Source organism: Papaver somniferum, chromosome 2, assembly GCF_003573695.1.
Source record: "Papaver somniferum cultivar HN1 chromosome 2, ASM357369v1, whole genome shotgun sequence".
Lineage (NCBI taxonomy): Eukaryota > Viridiplantae > Streptophyta > Magnoliopsida > Ranunculales > Papaveraceae > Papaver > Papaver somniferum.
The window spans coordinates 211,374,972-211,398,332 of NC_039359.1; positions in this window are offsets into that span (position 1 = coordinate 211,374,972).

The following is a 23,361-nucleotide window of genomic DNA, read 5'->3' on the forward strand; positions in this document are numbered from 1 at the left end:
CTAATTTCCCATCTTTTAGAAGTACAGAAAATGTCAAACACTATAGAACTTCCGAACTTTCCAAACCAACATAATTGTTAGTCGTAATAACAACTCAAGACTTGCCAAAAATAGAGACAAAGTAGTTTAATACCTGATAGAGCTAAAATGAAACATAATAGTCTTAATACCTGGTAGAGCTAAAAATAGAGACAAAATAAAGACATAATTGAAAATGAAGACATATTTGTTGGGGTACAATTAAAAATGTGCAATATTTTGAAAGCACGAAAACAAACACAGACTCAAGCTAGGATGTACAGCAAAATAAAAATAAAAATGTGAAGTATGAAGTATTTAGTTCACATGGTATTTGGTTGTCTATGTTTTGCTAGAAATATAAACATTAAAATCAAGTTTGATCAGCGTACTAAGCCTTGCATTTTTATTGGCTCTTGCTCTGTTATCATATTCTTCAACTGATCTTTGTGTTCTTCATGATTATTTTTTTCTAATATCTGCAATTCATGTTACGTATATCACAATCAACACCAATAAAAACAATACTTCAGGTAGATATGACATTTAAGTATTATGCCTCTCTTTTTCTTAGATCGAGATTTACTTATGCAGATAAAGTTGTTTGAAAAAAAAACCTTGATCTCTCTGCTTATTTAGGATGAGTTTTCATCTCTTTGTGATTATGGGGATATTGATTAACAAAAATACCAATTTTTGTTGTTGTTGGAACGATCTAGATTTAAGATTTAAGCTATTTAGGTTTCTATCATGAAATGGAGGTTTTGTTGCTAATCAATTTCATGAATTTAATACAGATCATCAATCAGAAAATCTAAATCTGACAATGGAGATCTTGATCATAATATCAATTCAAACCAATATTCCATGGATAGTTATGGGTGATCTCACTTTTATCTTGAGACAAGAAGAAAAACATAGTGCTAATACAGTTAGTCAAACTAGTCCAGATAGTTTTAATGGTTTATTTGATAGTAATGACCTCCACTCTCTTCCTTATATAGGAAATCCTTTTACAAGGACCAATAAGAGACTAAGTCCTGGGGTTCTTCTGCATTTGCAGTTTCCTCGTTAACAAAATTTTGATGTGTCTTTTACTTTTTTTTTCGCACTATAATTGTTATTATAATTAAGTAAAATACACAAATACGTTAACTCTGTAATACTTGGTATTGATCTTATACAGTTTCGGTTATTACCAAACCTATTATCAAGTACACACTTTGTTGTCGTATCGTATCGATCTTGTATCCATAGTCAATCACACAAATGATCTTGTTGTTGTATTGTCTCGATCTCGTATCCATAGACGATCACACGAAGTGTGAACAGAATTGTTGTATTGTCTCGACTCTGTCCATATACGATCACATTCAGAATAGGACTTATAGGTTGATAAAAAAAAGATTGTGGTGTATTTGGGTACCCTCGTCTTTTCAATTACCCACAGCGAGATTGTTACAGATTCAAATGAGAATTCCAAGAAATGGAAAAATCCTATAAATTATTTTGTTAAAGTTAACTTTGATGTTTCATTTATAGAGTTAACTAAGGATGTTGGAATAGGACTGATAATGCGTGATTTTAAAGGTGATTGTAATGGAGGTAGATGCTGGCACTCAAAAGCTATAGACCCGAAACAAGCTGAAGCTTTTTCACTCATGGGGGCGATAATTTGGGCACAAAGTAAAGGAGTCAGAAAGCTTCACTTAGAAGGAGACTGCTCTAATGTTATGAGAGCTTTTAATGGTGGTTTGTATTCAATAAAGTGGACAACCAGAAACATTATTTTGGATTGTTTAGAGTTATTAGCTGAATTTGAGGAGTGGCTCTGCACTTATGTGCATAGAGATGCAAATCATGTTGCATATTCTCTAGAAAAATATGCCACACATCTTATTAGTGGAGAAGAATGGAGTGATGACTTTCTTTCTTGGATTTCTTTATGTTTATAAGAAGATAAACAATTGTAATTACCTTCTATTCAATATAATTTTCTTTCGTAAAAATAAATAAAAATAAACATCATAATATCAAGTCCATCACAATCCTTTTGTTTCTTCAAATTATTATTAGTAGTCTGATATGGAGCATATTTAGTACTCAAATTTTTCAAACAAGCCAAACAACTATTTATGTATTCCCTATAGTTCGAATGCACGACTTCCTACTACTGGTAATCAGTATTACCTTGTATTTTGCATCCCATATGGTTTATTATTTCAGTAACTCATGTATGAATGAACCGGAGAATCAGGATGTCATTCACGTAATTATGAAAGAAATTCATATGATACGGGATGTGATTTGAATGATTTTTTTTCTTTTTTGTCATCTAGATGAGCAATTTATCTTGATTGTAACCAGTGATCAGATGTTAAATGTAATCCTCTCCATCATACTAGAATCGGTTTACCGTAACCAAGTGGTAATTAGTCGAACCGATTCAGTTCTGGAAATGGAAATCACCAGTTTTGTGGTTTGGATAACCGAGTTTTCGATTTCAGTGTTTTTTCTTTTACCAATAACCTTACCCAACCGTATCATATATAGCGCCTTATGGAAGACCCAAGCCTAAAACTTGTGGATACCGATTCTTTAATTATCGATCAAATACAAACAAGAAAACTGCAAAATAATCCTCGTGACCTAAAGTATCCTAACCAAATTGGGGTATAACAATTTTAAACCCATCCAAAATGGTGTGCTAAGGGGTGTCTAAAAAAATGTTAAAAGACCAAAATTGCTCTTAGTGTTAATTCATGAATTCAACCTTAAAACTAAAATCTATCAAAACAATTTTCAAAATTTCTTTAAAACTCTAATCATACATGATGAAATCAAAAAAAAAGAAAAGAAAAAAGGTACAATCAAAACGAAACAAAAAAAATACCCAATCTCAAATTGAATATATGTAATACATAATCGAGTTGAGATTGGGTACAAAATCATACCCAATCTTAAATACCTTATGATTCCACATTTTTATCAAAAATCGGAAGGGTATCTTTTTGTCGACCTTGCCGACTAGTATTAGTCGGGAGAGTATTTTTTTGTCGATCTTGGCAACTAGTATTAGTCGTTATCTTCCTAGGTTGAATATCGTGAGGACCTTTCATCTCTGAAATTAGCATTTACAAGGTCGTCACAATATTCATCCTTATACCTTGACGATTATAGTTTAGTCGGCAGGTTATGTAATTAATACCTTGCCGACTAATCATGAATTTGTAACACCTTTCTCTGTATGTCAAAAATCCTATAGTCGGCATGATATTTTTTTGTCGACCTTGCCGACTTTCATAATTTCAGAATTGAAAGTGTTGATTCCTTCTGTAATTTTGAGTATGAAATCACTCGGCAGTTTTGCCATCCCCGTTGTAGAAGTGTATTGCTAGTGTGGTTTCATTTCCATTACAAAAAAAAAAACTAAAAAAAAGTCTAAAAAAACCATAACACAACCCAAACAGTACCTAATTTAAGAATTCTAATTCAACTAATTAACTAACTAAATTAATTAACCTAAACATATTATTAGTGTTATTTAAATAAGACTAGACTAGACATTTCAAAAATAACTGGTTAAAGGGTGTTGTGTTTTACTTCATAATGACCCGAATTTTATCGTATTAAATATATATCCTAATAAATCAGGATATATTCCAGTTTGGCCGAGTAAAAGATACACCGGCTATACATTCGGAATTTTGGATAGAATCCATCAATCATTAATTCACCGCCGCAAAGATTTCATTCTCACCTAGAAGTCCACCACTTGTTAAAGTTAGCCGACAAATGAAAATTATGAAATCATTCTTCAATGCGGTAATTGGTGTACTTTCCCCTTCTGTATATTCATTTTGTTATTTGCGAACGCTCAGTCAAATTAAATTTGTGGGCCTTCTGGTTAGGGATAAACAGGTTCCGAAATGGTCCTCAACGATATCCGTATCTGATCCAACATCCTACAGGTTGGATGAATGATCCAAGAAAATATTTTATGAGAAATAATTAATAAACATGATTTCTAATATTAACTCGAATACACATAATTTTTATTAGCATTATCTTTATTGACTAATCAAATACCGGTGAAAAAACAAAACCACGGGTAGGAATATTTTCTAGTAGTCCTTAGCATGGCTTGGCTAAATAAAAGCAAAAACTAAAAAATCTCATATCTTAAGAGGGAATTATACCTTTAAATAAACTGGTTGGATTGGGATATACCCAGATTAATTGAGATACTACCCAATAAAACAAAATGGGGTCATTGGAAAGTGAAACCCAAAACCCCTTATCCACATATTTGCAAAAATTGCTAAATTGTTCTTGTTTAATTAGTACTAATAAACTTTTTTAGCTTAATTAATTTAGTTAGATTAGTTAGTAGGATTAAAAGTTATGAAATATGTTTTAGTTAGATTTTTTTTTGTGGATTATGTTGGAAGATTTTTGAGAAAAAAATTATTTTGAAAATTTTGTTTGTAACGAAAATGAACCACACTAGCGAAACGCTTCTAAAAAGGGGTTTGCAAAGATGTTTAATGGTTCATTCTCAAAATTATAGAAGAAATCAACACTTTCAGAACTTACGGAATGAAAAGCCAACAAGGTCGAAAAATATGGAAGATAACGACCATCATTAGCCGGCATATTTGTAATAAACAATAATGCTGAATAAATAAATTTTGACATACAAAGAAAGGTGTTATAAATGCATGATTAGTTATCAAGGTATTAATTTCATAATTTGGCGACTAAACTATAGTCGTCAAGGTCGAGAATTCCAGACACCAAAGACTAAAAATCTTATAAACAGGGTCGTCATGGTTACATATAAAACAACCCCGCCTTTTTGTTTTGCTCAATAATTATGAATTTTATTATAACCAAAAGGGATACAAAACTCTCCATTTGGAGAAAAGAGTTCAAAACTTTCAGAATTGCCCATTTTTAGGCACTAAATCTGAAGTACCGCTGGTTTTCAACTTCTATCTTATGTAAAAAGGATGGTCTATTTTAAACAACATCATTTCACCCTTTGTCAATTGCACTCCTTTCTTTGCAAATGTGTCTGCAGAGAAGTTTATTTCTCTAAAACTATGAAGAAATCTCCATGTACTTACTCTGGCACATATTTATTCCATCTTGTAATGGCAAACCAAGGTATTTTAGTTGTTGTAAAAGCTGGAATGGCTGCCTGTGAATCTGATCTAAACAGGATGTTGCAGAAACCATTTCCTACTCCCATTCACCGACACAAATTATTGCCACGACTTCTGCATAAAAAATTTGTTGCAACACCTAATCCCCTGCTACTAAAATTACAGTCTCACCACGACACCACCATTTTTGCTGCCTATGAAGCCATACCCAGACACACCAGGGTTCTCTCTTGATGCTCCACTACTGCAAAAAAAGAAGTTAATTTGGATCTGGAAGATGAAAGTATATTTCATGAATTCTTATAACTTTAGTTCTTCCGCATCTCATACCAAATGCTTCTTTTAATACTTGAAGATCATAAGAAGAATTCTACATGAAGGCCTTCATTCTAATATCACTTTCTGCAGTAAGTTTCATTATTCTGGTTTTCAGCCTATCCACATTAAAGCTTGCATTGTCATATACACATTTATTTCTCAAAAACCAAATTTCCTTAAGAGTTATAAAAGTAGCATTCCTCCATATTTCCTTCATCGTTGGGCTCTTGTTTCTTGCTAAGAAAAAAACATCCTCAAAAGATCTAGGATTTACAAAGCAGGACATATCCTCTAACCACTTCCAAATGATCTCACTGAAGTTACAATTCCATAAGATATGACTCAAGGATTCTTCAACATTTTTACAGAGAGAGCACCTTGAAGCTAAGCATAATTTTTTCTTCCTCATATTATCATCAGTAGGGACAATTTTTTTATTAACTTCCGCATATTACTTGAGATACTTGGGTGAACTGAGTTACTCCATACCTGCTTTGTCCAGTGTGGTTTAGGATGTGTTTTCTTTATACATTCCACAACAGATTCAACTGTAAACTCCCAAGTGATTGTTCGACACCAAATTATTCTATCACCTTCTTCATCCACTGCTGGTAGTTCATTTATATTAATCATTTCCAAAATTTCAGATGGAATCACCCATTCTCCCTCTAGCAGTAAGTCAGGTACCTAATAACCATGCCGACTAATAGCAAAAATGTACACAGAGAAATCGTTTTATGGCGGTTATTGGTCGACAAGGTACAATTTTTCAAAATATGACGGCCTTAATGACTGCAACACTAGTCGTCAAGGTATAAGGATGAATATCGTGACGACCCTATAAATGTTGCTTTCATAGATGAAAAGTCGTCACGATACTCAACCTAAGAAGATAACGACCAAGACTAGTCGTCAAGGTAGACAAAGAGATACCCAGATGACCACACCACTTTAATTCAACAATTTCGATCTTTCCGACCTAATATGACATTCAAACAACAAACTAAAATAGTTGATAGAGTTTGAAAAAATTAATCCACTATAAAAAAAATTCTAATCGACGATTTTTTTTTATCTTTTTATTTGAAAACGGTGATATATTGAGAAGGAGGAAAGAAAGGAATTGATCGTTAGGTTGATGAAGAAACAGTAGGAAAAAATAAGGTTTGTTTTTTGGTTCTAAAACTAAAAAGGTGATTGAGGAGAATCAAGGGTGAAGGAAGGAGATGTAGAGACAAGAGAAAAAACCACCGTATTAGAGAGATTAGTAAATCCTATTACATAGGTTACATAGTTACAGTATATACATATAAAAGGGTAAGTGGTTGGACCGCACATCCATGGGCCATAGGCCCTGTAACACTCCCCCTTGTGCGGTTCAATAACAAAACTTTATATATAGTGCTTCCCATATAGTGCTTTAAATGTATTTATTCAAATGATGTCCTCTCCTTGACGGCTTGTGCCGAAATCAATCGCCTCATTAAAACTTTGACAAGTAAAAACCCAGTGGGTTAAAACCTTGGTACAACTCTTCACATGTATTACTTCACATGTTATCTCGTACTTTACATGTAGTTCATCACATGTAATATGATCTTCAAGGACCGACTAGTCTAAGTTAATTTACTCGTTAAAACTTCTCCAAGAAAACCCAGAGGGACAAAACCTGAACTAAAGAAATATTAAGCAAACTTAGAACATAGTTGTACTTGAATATGTTGCCTCACTAAAACCTTGACAAGGAAAACCCAGTGGGATAAACCTTGACGGAGGGAAAAGAGTACAACGTGATAGATGCAGGTAAAGGCGATCCGTTGCAGATGATCACTTTGCTCCGTTGAAGTTGACTAGTTGCTTCACAACTCTTAAGGAAGAAAATCCTTGTGGGTAAGACAATAGCCTTAGTTGGGAAATTACATTCCCGGTGCTTGTTGTTGTCTCATTAAAAACCTTGCCGAGCCACAAAACCCTGTGAGAAAAAGTAAACTCGGTGAAGGAAAAGAGTTCAATACACCATTATATGCTCCCCCTGATGTTATACAATTTTCATTAGTCTAATACAGTCAAAAGGAATTTATCACACTTTACTTTGGTGACTTGAATGTTTATAAGACACTATTGTTGATTCTGGAAGTTTCGTTGCTTGATAGAATATCTCGTTCATTTTTTTGATTCATATATTTTCAGTAATATCAACGTGATATTTATGTCTTCAACGTTCAACATACTTGATGTTTTTAATGTTGTCTCGCTAAAAACCTTGTCGAGTAACAAAACCCTTTGGGAAAAACTATTCTCGACCGAAGGGAAAAAGAGTACAACACAAATTCAATTTCGAAGTAAAATATGTCGACATCATATCCTTGGATCCTCCCCCTGATGTCGGCATCTCCCCCTGATTACTTTCAGAGTTATTCCAGACAATTCCTTTAGTCATGTATTTTTTGAAACTGAATATTGCTAATGACTTAGAAAATAGTCTACCATATCTCCCCCTGATTACTTTCGTAGGAGAAGAGATTATTGTTCCTTCATAATCAAAAACTTTTGTATTGCACTTTCATCTGCATTCCTTTTTATGTCTTTGCAGGGATAAAACAAATTTATGTCAATGGTTACTTTTAAGTACATGATTACATTCACTGTACAATTCCAATGACGCTGCGTTGGCGCTGAGCTATATCTAGCTAACAAGTTCCTTGAGGATGTAAAATTTAATCGAGTACATTTTCATACTAAGTACAACAATGCGTCTATTGTACTTAGATATGTAAATTTCATCTCCCAACACATCTTCATCATATTCCTTTTGACGAAATGGTTACTTACTTACATTTGAACCTCGATTAACCATGGGAGTGCTATCCAGGATGCATGTCTTTGTTAAATTTCCTGACAACTTTAGACATATGCAAACTAGTGGAATAATATACCACAATCTCAGTATTCGATCGAGCTTTCTCTAGATTTTTCACCTCAAATTCGGATTTTAAATAGCTTTTAAGGTCTCTTAGTACATCAAGAGTACACGTCATGTATGTACCATCAACATAAATATCTACAATTCCAAATCGGGAACTTTCTTATGAATACGCAAGGAAAAATAACTTACTTGTCGATCCCCTCCAAATCAAATAGCCACTTAGACGGGTATACCACATCCGTATGATTACTTGAATCTATAAGTGAGTGTTCTATCTAACTGTAAACGCACTCTGTGGTTTAGAGTCATTTAATTTGGGAAAAAAAATTATATCAACTACTTTTGTAAATATCTTATATCTCTTGATTCTTTCAGAGATACATAACAACCACATACATATGCTGCCTTTCAAGTCCTTTTGAAATTACGATGATACTAAGTAGCGGAACTCTATAACGTTCATTACAAGAGAACAATTTCAGGGCTTTGTGAGAAATCTCGCTCCACAAGGCGAGTCTTTGTACTTTAAGACTACTTTCTTGTCATTTTGCTTTGTGACAAATTAATTATGTATGTCCAACAGGATTTACACATGGTTGGTTAGCACTACCACACCAAATACCTGTATATTTGCCAAAGAACTAAGTTCTACCTGGATTGTGTAGGCCAAATATGCTATTTATTGAATTGAACAATAAGAAGCATCTTTCGATCTCATCGTGCTCTATTTCCTTGAGCAACTATATATAAAAATAATCATTAATATGCTTGCACGATCTTTCCATTGACTCGTGTGTGTTCACATAATCATTTAGGATTTCATTGTTCTCTAAAATCATTAAACTTCGGAGCGTCCTCCAGTATTGAGTCATGGACATAGTCAGAGACAATCAAATGAGATGATTTCATTAATGATACAAATTAGGTTGTGCCTTACTCATCTACTTCCTTTCTAGGTGAGTATTGATCGAACCTGGTGGTCTATCCATCTTCCTTTGTGATGTCACGGCCTTAACTACACTTCCACCAAGTGTAGTTGCAATACCTTAGTCTATGGTGTATATCCTTTATTAAGGATTTGTAACCTTGCAGGTAGGTTTGCAGATGGTATGTGTGATCTCATCACCTTAGCGACATCAGTGTATATTCTGAAAATCGATTATTCTTTGTCACTTCACATTTACGTTTATGGAGTACAAGAATCAATATGAGACACATTTGGGAACACACCATGACAATTCCTGTCATTCCCTTAGGAAATACTTTTTCTTATCTCCCCCTAATGATAGGAAGACTGTCTCATTAAAGTGACAACCCGCAAATCTAGCGGAAAGAGATCTTCTGCCAAAAGGTTTAAAATGCGGATAATTGTTGGGAACTCATTTCCAACATAACTACTTAACAGTTTTGAAAACCCATCATAGTACGATATGTGGAGTCGTAATGGCACATATATATAGTGCAACCAAAAATGCGTAAAAACACGAATGTCAAGCTTAAATCCAGTTACTAACTGGTACACAAAAGGTTGACTAATATTGGGTTAAAAAATGAATTAAGTAAAGATTCATGGCTTGGCTAAATAAAAGCAAAAACTAAAAAATCTCATATCTTAAGAGGGAATTATACCTTTAAATAAACTGGCCGGATTGGGATATACCCAGATTAATTAAGATACTTGATGCGAAATTCCAATTGATGTACACGAGTTTGCACTCAAGCATACTAAAATTCATATAAAGTGACAGAGCTTTACTCAAATAGTTGCACTATGGACATCAATATCCGGAGTCAAAACTAATCACATGGATAGATCAAGAAGATGGATATAGAAAAACATAGATGGTTTTGATATTTACTAAGTGAACGGCGTTTCCCATATCTGTCTGAAGGCCTCCGCCAAAATGAACCTATCCTAATGGATTGAGATACTAGTCTGACTAATATCAACACACTGTCATATACAAGGGAACCAGTGGTCGATAACCTAACTCTAGGTCAACACAACTGGCATATACAAGGGTACCAGTGATCGACTTTATTGAATTTATTCCTTTTGGTCAAATGGTCTGGTCTCAAAACTTTTTTCAACTTTTTGGTAACTACCATTTTTTTTAACGAGATATGGTGAAACTATCATGTTATTTCTAACACCTGAGCTCTGTGCTTTTATGAATAGACTCTTCTAGATGTTTCCATCTAATCAGATTGGTTCCTCAACTCCTACAACCAAAATGCTTCCATCCACTTAGATTAGTTAGTGCAATCCTAAATAGGCATAAATTTCTAAGCTCTAGAGTTTATTTATTCATACTGCAACTAAAAAGTTTCTCCCGTACCCCCAAACTTAAATCTAACATTGTCCTCAATGTTCTAAAGATAAATTAAAATCACGAACAAGGAGAAACTATTACCATTTGAAGCAAAAGAGATAAGGAAAGATATTATCGTGTCACATGAATGTTGGGTTACCTCCCAAGAAGTGCTAAGTTTAAAGTCTCCAGACATCAAGTTTCATAAAATGGCTAGTTACCTTTCAAATCATATATCAGTAGTCGAAATAACTGTGGGTCATCAAAACCAAATAAAACTGCCACTAATATGAAACAACTGCACAAGATCAGAAAAATAACATAAGGAACACAACCTCATTGAAATTTTATTGCAAGACAACTGGATTGGGATTCATATGAGTGTCTTGAAAAATAGATTCATCCGAAAAACGGGACTTTAATGGATCGATTTCCTCCTGGATAGTATCAGGAGGATCGGGTTGAGGAGTTTGAATAGACTCAAGTGATACCTCATATGCAGTAGGCTTGAGTCCCAAGTTAGGGACTTCTATTTGACGATCACTACCGCCAAACTTAGAAGTTTGGGTGTCTCTAAATAGACTAGTCACAATATTCCTAATTTCTAGACCATCAGGTTTCTGAAAAAGGTCAATTGCTTTCTCTGAGTTATAATCAGGTGGTTCATCCTCTAAATTCTTTTGAGGTATACTAGCTGTAGGACTTATATGTTTCATATCCTGTATGGTCAACCCTAGAGTTTATTTATTGTCTTGAAGCACGATTTCTGGCCTGATGTCCTGATCGTATGCTATAATCACATGCAAAGTCTTAGATGGCCCTAAGAATGCAGATTTAGGGTCCAACTTAGGAGGCTCTTCTGAACAAAGGATTAAGGTAGACTCAAAAGCTAGTAACGGTTCGAACCTAGCTTTCCATTTATCAGTATCTAACATAGGAATAGAATCCAACATAGCATTCACTTGTTCAATGTTGCTATCTTCGTCGAAATCCATGTTAAAGTGGGCTAGACAACTCTCTAATGGATCTTCCGATGCGATATTTGGTAATGACTCCTGAACTAAGGTTCCTATCATGTTCACCTCTTCAATGCACGTGTCATCTAGCTCAGAATGTAGCTTATTGACATTAAAAATATTTAACTCAATAGTCATATTACCAAAAGATAGATTCATAATACCATTTAGACAGTTTATGATCACATTATACGTAGCTAAAAATGGGCGACCTAAAATCACAGGTATCTGGTTCTCTGGGTCAGGGACAAGTTGGGTATCTAAGACCACGAAATCCACAGGATAAATAAACTTGTCGACCTCAATAAGAACATCCTCGATAACTCCTCGAGGAATTTTGACAGACCTATCAGCTAACTGCAGTGTTATCTGAGAAGGTTTCATTTCACCAAGACCTAGCTGTAAGTACACATGGTACGGTAGTAAGTTCACACTGGCTCCTAAGTCAAGTAAAGCTCTTTCAACCCGGTATTTACCTATTGTGCAAGCAATGGTTGGGGAACCTGGGTCTTTGTACTTTAGAGTGGTAGTGTTCTGAATGATTGAACTTACATGACTAGCTAAAAAGGCTTTCTTATGGACGCTAAGTTTTCGCTTTCGCGTACACATATCCTTAAGGAACTTGGCATAAGCAGGAATTTGCCTAATTGCATCTAATAAAGGAAGGTTTATGGTAACTTTCTTAAAAACCTCCAATATGTCATTAAAGTTTGATTCCTTCTTTGTTGGTGCTAACAGCTGGGGAAATGGGGCTCTAGGCACAGGATCAGACCTCTCAGGAACCGAGTCAGCATCATTGGAAATTTTATCAGTCCCCTCAGTTAGCGGTCCTGAGGGATGAGATCCCGAGGGGTGAACTACGTATGTTCACTATCGGGCATGTTTACCTGATTGTCTACTACTCTACCACTCCTGAGGGTTCTAATAGCATTCAACTGATTCGATGGTTGGGAACCTACTTAATGAGATCCTCTAGGGTTGGGTTGAGTTTGACTAGGAAACTTACCTCTTTCTCTTAAAGACTCATTTATATGACTAACCTGGGTTTTCAACTCGAAAATAGCCTGAGAGTTAGCCTGACCTATTCTCTTATTTTCTTCTATACCTTGATCAACAGATTGTTGAAACTGCATAGTGTTACGAGTTAACAAAGCAAGAGACTCTTCTAAACTCATAATCTTCTTATCCGGAGGGTTCTGAAACTGTGCCGGGGCTGAAGGATTCTTAGTATAGACAAAACCTGGGGGAGCTTGAGAGTTACTAGATTGACCCTTAGACCACGAAAGGTTGGGATGGTTTCTCCAGCCAGGATTATAGGTTTCTGAATATGGGTCAAACTTCTGATGGTTATCAAACCTAGTGTTATTATAGAGAGCATTGGCTTGCTCTTCAATAATATTGCCTTCCCAAAAAGGCTCTATTCTACCACTAGTATGACCCACTTCGAAAGCTTCTAACCTTTTTGATATAGCAGCAATTTTGGCATCTGATTCGTAGCTTTCTTCTACCCTATTAACGTTTCCTCTGCCTAGAAGAATTGTTTTTTGGGGTACCCTATTACTTTCCCATTGTTGGGTATTTTCGGCGATTTCATGCAAGTATGTCATCGCATTATCAACTGTTTGGTTTTCAAACCCACCTGTACACATGGACTCTACTGTAGTTGTGGTGGGATAATCTAAACCCTCATAAAGGATATGAACTATCCTAACCTTTTCTAAACCATGATGAGGACATTGGGCTAATAAATCATTGAACCTTTCTAAATACCTATACAAAGATTCTCCCTCTTGTTGTGTAAATGTGCAGATTTCCGTCCTAATAGACGAGGTTTTGTGCCTAGGGAAAAACTTGTTCATAAAGGCGGATGTAAGTTGTTTATAGGTTTCAATTGATTCGGAAGCCAAACTATACATCTACGACTTGGCTTTATCTTTTAAGGAAAAGGGGAATAACCTGAGTTTTAAAGCATCATCATCAAGGTTTATAATTTTCAGGGTACTACAAATTTCCTCAAAGTCCCTAACATGGAAATAGGGGTTTTCATTTTCTTTTCCTAAAAAGATTGGGAACAACTGTAAGGTTCCAGGCTTAAGTTCATAATTTGCTTCAGTTTCAGGTAACTTGATACACGAGGGAGGAGTAGTCCTAGTAGGATTCAACAAGGCTTTCAAAGTTGCCATTTCTGGCGCTATTGGACTATCAGGGATTTTCTCTTCAAACGTACGTTCAAAAACGGAATCTTCACGAATCGGACTCTCTAAATTGAGGTAATCAAGACGCTTAGAACTACTAGGTTTCTCTTTAACAAATCTACCTAGGGCGTCTCTTTTACGTTCAGGCATGCAACAGAATAAGGAAGGGAGTTCTATGCAAACACAAAACAAGGATGGCTCAACCAAATCAAACCTAAATTTCTAGCAAACAAAAAGCATGATGGCTCCACTTAGATTGTCACTAGACCAGCTTCTATTCTTTCGAAAAGGAACTCGTTACAATCTGAGCAAACCCCTCTGGAATCAATCCGAGTCAAAGTAAGTTGAATCAAGGCGAGGGAAGCTCAGTGGAGCTTTGACACCCAAGGCCTCACCAGTTACAAGGAGGTGCAGTCACGCATCAACTCACAGAAACCGTCAAGAACTTCGAAGTATGCTCAAAAGAGTAACCAATATTCTTCGAACGACTTTCCTATTAAGCTCGTTACCCTATAGGTCTCGTTCTAGTCAAAATTTTAGGCTTAGGTTCGCGTTTGGTTTCGTGCTCCTAAGGCGGGCAAGAAGAGAACGGTGATGAAATCCGAACCCTTATCTTGTATGGCTAGTCCTTGCCCTTTACTAGGAATTAAAAGCAACCGTATTCAAGTCCTCAGCATATATTCACCTTAAGGAATACAGTAAACCCGCTGACAGGGGATTCGAGGGTGTTTCGAAAAACTTACCTCCCGTACCAGACGGGCGAAGAACCGTTGAAGTCGACTCGGGCCACAACTCCTATGTTATGTACGAACCCGAGGGGCCGAGGTGATATCGTAATCACCGTCCTTCCATGCACACAGTTTGTATTTAAACCAACCCTTCCTTAGGGTTTAAAAATAATAATGTCCAAAGTCCAATGTCCAAGTGTCCAAAAAGAAAAGAAAAAATTACAAAAATAGCAAACCCTAATACAGTTCTCTCTCTCTTTTTTTTTTAATAAAGAAAAATAAACAAACCCTAAAAAAATATATATATCTTAAAAGAAATTGTCTTCTTTTCCGTTCTTTTCGCTTTAATCTTTTGCTCCAAGTCTTTATGCTTTAAGTTCCAATCTTTACGAAATCACCAAACTCCTTGGCTCAATTCGCTTTATGATCCAAAACCTGTAGACAAAAGGCAAATACCCAAAAACGTAAAAAAGAACAAAAATAATAAAAACCTAAAAAAAATAAAAGAAAAGAAAACTAAGTCTAAAAACCCTAAAAGCAAATCCGCGTCGGCGGCGCCAAAAGAAACTCAAAAGCAAACGAAATCAAAACATAATGATAAAAAAACTACCAATAAATCAAAGCATTTGAGTACCAAACTACTGTAAATAATGCACCTATCAGTTTTTCTGCATTTGCCGTTTCTTCGTTAACAAAACTTCTGGTATCTGTGTTATTTCTTTTCCGCATTATATTTTCTATATAATTGAAATATCACAGGTTGTGCGTAAGTTCAATCAACTGTGAATCCAACCTTTGGTTGTTGATTACATTGATTGACGCTTGGATATTGGTTTTTGATACCGTCCAAGTTATTTCTTATATTCAATCGGGCTCGCAAATTCCTATTTGTTTGATTGTAGATTGAATTAAGAAATTGAGATGTAACTCTTGGATATACTTTTCTTAAGATTGAGTGTGGATGTCTAGTTTATTCTCTTGAAAGTATATTGGAGTTAGTCCATACAGATTGATAAGCGAAATATTGGGTGTGGTTGTTAGACCCCCGCCTTTTCAATTGGTAAAAGTGGTAAAAGTTGTTCGATTCTCAGACTTGCGAAGGATAAAATATAGACTTAAATTATAAAACTAAAATAGAAAACAAACTAAAAATTGTCACAAACTCAATCAAAGATGATATCAATATTAAAAGAACACTGAGGCTAAGATTCCACTATTTTCAAAGTTCAAAGTGATTTAATCCCAATATTTAAATTTATGCAATTTTATCGTTCAAGTTGATTCTAACTTATTGCAACTAATAGATTCTCAAAATAACAAGTGTAAATCCAAAGCATAGAACATCAAAAACCTAGGTCCAAGAATGTTCTATCAAAAGAAATCACAATTGCTTAACAAGGATCATTCAAACAATTTTCAACCAAGGAAAATAATCATAAAATAATTGCAAATAAATAAATAAAATAGAATATATCACTTCTTGTTGGAAAAATAGATTCCTCTATCGCCTCTGCAATGGGGTTTATCTCCTCATATTAATCACTTGCTCAAAATATATGTTTATAGCTCAAAAAGTGTTTACAAGAGGTGAAACAATAAAATAGAAAAATTGCGACAGAAATAACTGTTGCAAAGGCGCTTTTCAATTGTTACAGTGAAAGAAAAGGAGACAGTTGAGCTGTTACAGGAAGTGATGTTGCGAATTTGAGACGATGTTCTTCCTTGCAACGTTTGTTCTTCAGCAGCAGCAGAAACACGTAACTTCCTGCAATTCGACCTTCTCAGCTCTGTAGTGCTCTAAACTACTCCAAACTCTTCGTCACCCTTATAGGGGACGTAAGCATCCTATTTATACACAAAAGGGTCATTGAATCTTTCCCAAATCGCTTCGAAATCTCTTCTTTCCTTCCTTGGCAGTCACGGCAATAATCTCTTCCCTAATTCGTTTCACGCGTTTCTGAGCTCTCCCAATTATATCAAACTCTTCCTTATATAGAATATGTATCTTTGGAACGAATTTCTTGCCTTTAATCTCTCTGAATGTCCAAAAACAAACTCGACAGGGGCCGTATTTCCTTTTTTGCTCTGTTTCCTTTTTCCGGAAATTCCAGCCCAATTCAATCGGTCCAATTGCTTCTAATGAACTTGTTAAGTCATATAAAGTCCATCCCAATCAATTTCCGGTGTGGAATCTCCCTGAACTTGAAGAAGAAGACCTCCCCCTATCCAGTTCTGGTGTCCCTTTAGCACATGCCCGAAATGGGTTACCCCTTAGTAATTAGGTTACCCCTTATCCAAAGTGAGAGTCCGTATAGTAATTTTCTCCCACGAGCGCAAAAACCCCTTATTTCTCCAAATATACCTACGGGGACATAAAAAGTCATAATAAATATAAAATCGAGCACTAATAATATATAATTGAGATTATATAAGACACAAAAATGTGCCTATCAATACTACCCAATAAAACAAAATGGGGTCATTGGGAAGTGAAACCCAAAACCCCTTATTCACATATTTGCAAAAATTGCTAAATTGTTCTTGTTTAATTAGTACTAATAAACTTTTTTAGCTTAATTAATTTAGTTAGATTAGTTAATAGGATTAAAAGTTATGAAATATGTTTTAGTTATATTTTTTTTTGTGGATTATGTTGGAAGATTTTTGAGAAAAAAAATTATTTTGAAAATTTTGTTTGTAACGAAAATGAACCACACTAGCGAAACGCTTCTAAAAAGGGATTTGCAAAGATGTTTAATGGTTCCATTCTCAAAATTATAGAATAAATCAACACTTTCAGAACTTACGGAATGAAAAGCCGACAAGGTCGAAAAATATGGAAGATAACGACCATCATTAGCCGGCATATTAGTAATAAACAATAATGCTGAATAAATGAATTTTGACATACAAAGAAAGGTGTTACAAATGCATGATTAGTTATCAAGGTATTAATCTCATAATTTGGCGACTAAACTATAGTCGTCAAGGTCGAGAATTCCAGACACCAACGACTAAAAATCTTATAAACAGGGTCGTCATGGTTACATATAAAACAATCCCGCCTTTTTGTTTTGCTCAATAATTATGAATTTTATTATAACCAAAAGGGATTCAAAACTCTCCATTTGGAGAAAAGAGTTCAAAACTTTCAGAATTGCCCATTTTTAGGCACTAAATCTGAAGTACCGCTGGTTTTCAACTTCTATCTTATGTAAAATGATGGTCTATTTTAAACAACATCATTTCACCCTTTGTCAGTTGCACTCCTTTCTTTGCAAATGTGTCTGCAGAGAAGTTTATTTCTCTAAAACTATGAAGAAATCTCCATGTACTTACTCTGGCACATATTTATTCCATCTTGTAATGGAAAACCAAGATATTTTAGTTGTTGTAAAAGCTGGAATGGCTGCCTGTGAATCTGATCTAAACAGGATGTTGCAGAAACCATTTCCTACTCCCATTCACCTACACAAATTATTGCCATGACTTCTGCATAAAAATTTGTTGCAACACCTAATCCCCTGCTACTAAAATTACAGTCTCACCACGGCACCACCATTTTTCCTGCCTATGAAGCCATACCCACACACACCAGGGTTCTCTCTTGATGCTCCACCACTGCAAAAAAGAATTTTATTAGGATCTGGAAGATGAAAGTATATTTCATGAATTCTTATAACTTTAGTTCTTTCGCATCTCATACCAAATGCTTTTAATACTTGAAGATCATAAGAAGAATTCTACATGAAGGCCTTGATTCTAATATCACTTTCTGCAGTAAGTTTCATTATTCTGGTTTTCAGTCTATCCACATTAAAGCTTGCATTGTCATATGCACATTTATTTATCAAAAACCAAATTTCCTTAAGAGTTATAAAGTAGCGTTCCTCCATATTTCCTTCATCGTTGGGCTTTTGTTTCTTGCTAAGACAAAAACATCCTCAAAAGATCTAGGATTTACAAAGAAGGACATATCCTCTAACCACTTCCAAATGATCTCACTGAAGTTACAATTCCATAAGATATGACTCAAGGATTCTTCAGCATTTTTACAGAGAGAGCACCTTGAAGCTAAGCATAATTTTTTCTTCCTCATATTATCATTAGTAGGGACAATTTTTTTATTAACTTCCACATATTACTTGAGATACTTGGGTGAAATGAGTTATTCCATACCTACTTTGACCAGTGTTGTTTAGGATGTGTTTGCTTTATACATTCCACAACAAATGCAACTGTAAACTCCCAAGTGATTGTTCGACACCAAATTATTCTATCACCTTCTTCATCCACTGCTGGTAGTTCATTTATATTAATCATTTCCAAAATTTCAGATGGAATCACCCATTCTCCCTCTAGCAGTAAGTCAGGTACCTAATAACCATGCCGACTAATAGCAAAAATGTACACAGAGAAATCGTTTTATGGCGGTTATTGGTCGACAAGGTACAATTTTTCAAAATATGACGGCCTTAATGACTGCAACACTAGTCGTCAAGGTATAAGGATGAATATCATGACGACCCTATAAATGTTGCTTTCATAGATGAAAAGTAGTCACGATACTCAACCTAAGAAGATAACGACCAAGACTAGTCGTCAAGGTAGACAAAAAGATACCCCGATGACCACACCACTTTAACTCAACAATTTCGATCTTTCCGACCTAATATGACATTCAAACAACAAACTAAAATAATTGATAGAGTTTGAAAAAATTAATCCACTATAAAAAAATTCTAATCGACGATTTTTTTTTATCTTTTTATTTGAAAACGGTGATATATTGAGAAAGAGAAAAGAAAGGAATTGATCGTTAGGTTGATGAAGAAGCAGTAGGAAAAAATAAGGTTTGTTGTTTGGTTCTAAAACTAAAAAGGTGATTGAGGAAAATCAAGGGTGAAGGAAGGAGATGTAGAGACAAGAGAAAAAACCACCGTATTAGAGAGATTAGTAAATCCTATTACATAGGTTACATAGTTACAGTATATACATATAAAAGGGTAAGTGGTTGGACCGCACATCCATGGGCCATAGGCCCTGTAACACTCCCCCTTGTGCGGTTCAATAACAAAACTTTATATATAGTGCTTCCCATATAGTGCTTTAAATGTATTTATTCAAATGATGTCCTCTCCTTGACGGCTTGTGCCGAAATCAATCGCCTCATTAAAAATTTGACAAGTAAAAACCCAGAGGGACAAAACCTGAACTAAAGAAATATTAAGCAAACTTAGAACATAGTTGTACTTGAATATGTTGCCTCACTAAAACCTTGACAAGGAAAACCCAGTGGGATAAAACCTTGACGGAGGGAAAAGAGTACAACGTGATAGATGCGGGTAAAGGCGATCCGTTGCAGACGACCACTTTGCTCCGTTGAAGTTGACTAGTTGCTTCATAACTCTTAAGGAATAAAATCCTCTTGGGAAAGACAATAGCCTTAGTTGGGAAATTACATTCCCGTTGTTTGTTATTGTCTCATTAAAAACCTTTTCGAGCCACAAAACCCTGTGAGAAAAAGTAAACTCGGTGAAGGAAAAGAGTTCAACACACCATTATATGCTCCCCCTGATGTCAGAAAATTTTCATTAGTCTAATACAGTCAAAAGGAGTTTATCACACTTTACTTTGGTGACTTGAATGTTTATAAGACACTATTGTTGATTCTGGAAGTTACGTTGATTAATAAAATATCTCGTTCATTTCTTTGATTCATATATTTTCAGTTATATCAACGTGATATTTATGTATTCAACGTTCAACATACTTGATGTTTTTAGTGTTGTCTCGCTAAAAACCTCGTCGAGTAACAAAACCCTTTGGGAAAAACTATTCTCGATCGAAGTGAAAAAGAGTACAACACAAATTCAATTTCGAAGTAAAATATGTCGACATCATATCCTTGGATCCTCCCCCTGATGTCGGCATCTCCCCCTAATTACTTTCAGAGTTATTCCAGACAGTTCCTTTAGTCATGTATTTTTTGAAACTGAATATTGCTAATGACTTAGAAAATAGTCTACCATATCTCCCCCTGATTACTTTCGTAGGAGAAGAGATTATTGTTCCTTCATAATCAACAACTTTTGTATTGCACTTTCATCTGCATTCCTTTTTATATCTTTGCAGGGATAAAACAAATTTATGTCAATGGTTACTTTTAAGTACACGATTACATTCACTGTACAATTCCAATGACGTTGCGTTGGCGCGGAGCTATATCTAGCTAACAAGTTCCTTGAGGATGTAAAATTTAATCGAGTACATTTTCATACTAAGTACAACAATGCGTCTATTGTACTTAGATATGGGAATTTCATCTCCCAACACATCTTCGTCATATTCCTTTAGACGAAATGGTTACTTACTTACATTTGAACCTCGATTAACCATGGGAGTGCTATCCAGGATGCATGTCTTTGTTAAATTTCCTGACAACTTTAGACATATGCAAACTAGTGGAATAATATACCACAAGCTCAGTATTCGATCGAGCTTTCTCTAGATTTTTCATCTCAAATTCGGATTTTAAATAGCTTTTAGGGTCTCTTATTCCATCAAGAGTACACATCATGTCTGTACCATCAACATAAATAGCTACAATTCCAAATCGGGAACTTTCTTATGAATACGCAAGGAAAAATAACTTACTTTTCAATCCCCTCCAATCAAATAGCCACTTAGACGGGTATACCACATCCGCATGATACCATCTATAACCTTTGATGGTAGCTTTTGCGAGACCATTGGGTATAAGATGTTGTGTATTGGTCTTATTAAACATGCAATATTCATCAAGTCCTTTTGATGTAAATTCTCTAGCATTAACAAGGATGGTGAGCCTTTGCACTTTGCATTGAGTAATATGTGCTAGGAGTTTTCAAACGCAAATATTTTGGGAACTATAACTAGCCCAAAATGTTAACACATTCACCAGATCCATCAGTCACTTTAATGGTCCGCATTCTGCATGAATATTTTTTCTAAATTTCACTTTGTTTTCTTTGTAGTATGAAATTTTTACAATTTGCATCTTAGGATGGTATCGATCCTATTTTACTTAAGACTTTGTAAAAATAAATGATATGCTTTCTTACCTAAAAGCATAATGGAAAGGAGGGGCTGTGCATCTAGTACTTTAGAAAACACTTATTGAGAGGTATGCTGTCACTTCGCATTCTGTCAATCTTTTTCCCATTGTCTCGTCCACTCAAGCACAGTGATGTACGTGTGATTCCTTTCAAACAAAACATCATGTCATAGCCAAAGTGCCTTTATGGTTATGTCAAAGCATGTATAAGTCAATTCCCAACATTTCATCGTCAGAGTCGATATGGATTCAATAATCCAAATACTATAGTGATTTACATTTCACTAGATTTACTCATTAGTTTTTCTAAAATATATTTCATTCCAAATACATTAGAAACTATAAAAGATGCAGTCGATTACATTCTCATCACTGTGAGTTTACACATGATATCCACTTGCATGGGTTTCTTTGAGAATTTAACAATGTGTTACTAGCCCTTAGTACATATAGAACTTACGTGACTTTTAGTCTTTGTTCCTTCTTGGCAACAAATTTATGAGTTGTGCTTCGCTCGATAATCCAATCATCATAGTTACATTATAAGGAATTAGTTCAACAACTAATGTATATTCCTTAAGTTAGTGGAAGAAAAACAACTGTTAGTTAGACATTTGGGTCTTGAGAGTTTTAATAAGTGGTTTGGTCTTATTACGTAACAAAAGTGGGATTCAACTCAAGTACTTTTAGAGTGATATATATTACGTTTCACCCAATATATTTCAAGTGCTTTAGAGAATTTATGTCTCGTGTTTTTATTCCATAAGTGCATACATTAGATATAGTTCAATTGAATAAGATAGTCAATTGGCCAGGCAAAGTTCTTGCTGCCATTAAGGTTGATGTGAAAATTGGTTGTTACTATGATACACACATTTCATTGTATATACCAACACCTATGACCAGGTGCATTTCCAACTCTTTTATTTATGATGGTAGCTAGAATTACATTTTAGTTGATCCCATATTCGGTTGATATTTGTGTGTTGGTGTTATTACTACGGAAGATAAAAGTACATCTTTGTATCAGGACACATATGTCCCTCTGCACATATTTCACTATGCCAGCATGTGGATTACATCCCACCGAACATTCAAATTAGGGGAAAAAATATCAAGTATCCAATAATGGTGTTCAAGTACTTCTAAACCCAAAATGCATACATTGGAATCGAGTTGGTACAACCAATTAAACAAAAAAAAAAAGAAATAAACATCATTCTAGTATAGCCAATATCATATTCAAGAGAACAAAATAACAATAAAACCAAAATTCTTAATGGTCAAGATCAACAGAGTTGACCGTTATATAATGTGGACTTATCTTAAGAAAAATAAACAAAACTAGGCATACTCCGAAAAGAAATAAATTAGCATAGCAAGCATTCAACGTAAAAGCCCATGTTATAGTTACATACCTTAAACTTCGGTGCCCATTTCATATACACAAAACCAGAACAACCTTGATCGCGAACAAGCAGAAACAAAACTGGAACAGGACAGACAGAAACCAGTAAACCGAGTTGGATCGGAATCGGGATCGGGTTGAATCGGGATCGGAATTGGGACCGGCTGGATCGGGGA